General features: G+C 33.4%; 1 protein-coding gene across 1 annotated transcript in view; it reads right to left on the bottom strand.

Annotated features, from left to right (window-relative positions):
- The window catches only part of SLCO1B1 (solute carrier organic anion transporter family, member 1B1), a 116,265-nt gene extending 113,934 nt beyond the window's left edge, over positions 1 to 2,331 (bottom strand). Inside the window, exon 1 of the mRNA XM_011969465.1 lies at positions 2,305 to 2,331. The gene's annotated coding sequence lies outside the window, so the exon portion shown is untranslated. The remainder of the gene's footprint in view (positions 1 to 2,304) is intronic.
- Positions 2,332 to 2,650: the final 319 nt, after the last annotated feature.

The raw sequence follows: 2,650 nt of genomic DNA, 5'->3' as shown, positions 1-2,650 counted from the left end.
GCATGTGAATGCCCATGAAAGCCCAGCAGTATTGATTTTGATGTCACAAAGGAATTTTAGTGAGTAGATAAATTTTCTTACATAGAATTTGTGAATAATGCGGCTCGACTCCATATTTCATTCACTAATTTATTCAACAAGGGCTTATTGATTCTGAATAATATAAATATTATAATACATATTTAAGGGATAGTGCATAAATGTGGAAGCAATAAATAGGATATTATCACTTATGTATATGTGAGTATATATAAACATATGGTTGAATACAGAAACCCATATATGTGTACCTCTAAGTGAACTCCAATTATTACATTTTGTGTGTGTGTGTGTTTTATGCATGCCTGTACCTGGGTCGGGTTTCTGGGTTCAGTGAGTGAGGAAAAAGTCAATGACTGGGTAGTCTCAAGGTAGTAAGCTGTCCTTTGATAAATTTCACCCCACTTTTTCCATGAATATCTGTTTCTATTTCTTTCTTCATAATTTAAATATTAGGAAATCCTTTTTTTTAAAAAAATTATGTAATAGCAAATATCTTTGTATGACTTGCAAGGTGGATACTCTTCCCTTAGTTTTAGGCTTTTATTTTCTCTCTACTAACAAATATTCTTGAAGTCTTGAAGGCTATTGTCCCACCACTCCAAACCTGGTTTATTTCAATTGATTAACTTCTGTTTGTCCTGTCTCCCACCTTTCTTTCTATCCTATGTATTTATCCTAAGAATCTTTCAAAGATCCCTTTAACCACACAAAATAAAATTCATAGTTTCTATTTGAGGGTCTTCACAACCTAAACCAAGCCCGTGATTTTAGAACCATTCTCAAAATACCCATAGCACCTGCAGACACATCAAACTACAGTCCCAAGAAGAAAGCTTTCTGCCCTCCTGTATGTTTCTTTCAATCCTGAATGTCCTTTTCCATCTCTTGGTTGTAATGCTGATCCAAATTGTACCTCTTCAATATTTTCATACTTACCTCCTGTTGATATTATCTCTCACCCTGCTGTGCCAGTGGAGAATATACCTAAAGTCATTACTTTTCTTTGTATTTCCCCTACTTTCCCAGACAACTATTCCACATCTCTCTCCTAGATCTTCAGATAAAATATGGAGAAAAAAAAGGTGGACACTTTGTTCCTCTCATCACCAAAATGTTAAATAAGTGACTACAAAGTAACTAGAAAGTTGGAATACTAATTTAGGCTTGACTAAATGCCACACTTTCTAATTCACCTTGACATTTAACATATGTTTCTCTGAACATATTTTTTTGTCTTAAACTTCAAATGATTTACATAAATGAATTTTGAGGGCACCGTTTGTTTATAAGATAGATAGAGCCATAGGCATTTGGATTTAGTATTGCATGTCTTTCCTGAATAATTCAGTTCTTCCAAATCTGATAGGAGTAGGGTGCAGGGCAGAATCTTATCAGCCTCTACTTATCTGTGTCAAGCTTTTAATACTTAATGAGTTATAGAAAACTAGTTTAGGCAAAGTGACCCAATTTCTACCATGTACCTATGCAACTGAGGAGCAAAAAGGAAAAACAGCATTTGCTAATTTCTTAGACCTTTTATAGGGGAGACATCCCCCATCTCCACCTTACTTTCACAATAAAAACAATTGTCTTACCAAGGCAGACACTTTTCTGAATTGGAGAAGGGAATTAATACTTATCGAGGCCTTAGTTCATGCCAAAAACTGTGCTGAGAACACTTTTTGCTTATTTAATTGGAGATAAATTATCTAGAAAATGTATTTCCCTTCACCCTGTATCAAACTTAAGTTGAAATAAGGAAGTTGAGGTGGTTATGTGACTTTGAGACACCTATTTTTTTTATGTTTGCCAGTTCACTCTTCCCTCTACTCCCACCCTTGGCCGCCTTCATCCAGCTAAGAAGACATCAAAGAAATAAGGAGTCTAGTGTGATCAGTCAATGTAGTTGATAAAAATAATTATCCTGTAGCATATTTTAAGAAGGTAACTAGAGCTTCATTTTTGTGACTTGATTTTTATTTGTTGAGAAATTAATAAGACCAAGATTTGAAACTTTATATTTAAATATATAAAGGTATTATTTTCTCTACTTTATTTTTACCAGTATAAAAATCTGAGGCTCTTCTACTCCCAGAAGGAGTATTTACTATGTTTTGAGAACTCAGAATGTAAGCATGTGGGAGACACAGAGCATAACATTTGTAATATTTATCAAGACCATCAAAATCTTTTTCCATGAAATTAGTGAAAATTTCTTACATAAAATATACGTTAAAATTAGAGAATCTCAATGGTTCTTACCTGGACTTAGAATCCTACAGCAACTGCAACAAGTCCACCCTTTATTCCTCTTAAAATAGTTGGCTTTTTGAAAACAAGTCCAGTGATGATTAACCATCTTATTATGTCATTGCTCTAGTCAAACAGATAAAACCTAGTTAGTTTTAAGAGTTCACCCCAGCTGCCAATATTTAAAGATTATATTTCTCGGAATTCTCACATTATTTTATGTTAATCTTAACAAGTCAACCTTACTTTTGGGAATGGCTTTTACTTGTTTATTCAATCAAGTTGGTGGCATAAGATTTTTTTCTTTAAAAATACGAATACAATAAATTATTCAAGGTACTCAAAACTTTCAAATAGG

Source organism: Mandrillus leucophaeus, unplaced genomic scaffold (genome assembly GCF_000951045.1).
Source record: "Mandrillus leucophaeus isolate KB7577 unplaced genomic scaffold, Mleu.le_1.0 Scaffold892, whole genome shotgun sequence".
In the NCBI taxonomy this organism is placed as follows: Eukaryota; Metazoa; Chordata; class Mammalia; order Primates; family Cercopithecidae; genus Mandrillus; species Mandrillus leucophaeus.
Note: the sequence above shows the minus strand (reverse complement) of the source record. Positions and strands in the feature narration are given on the sequence as shown.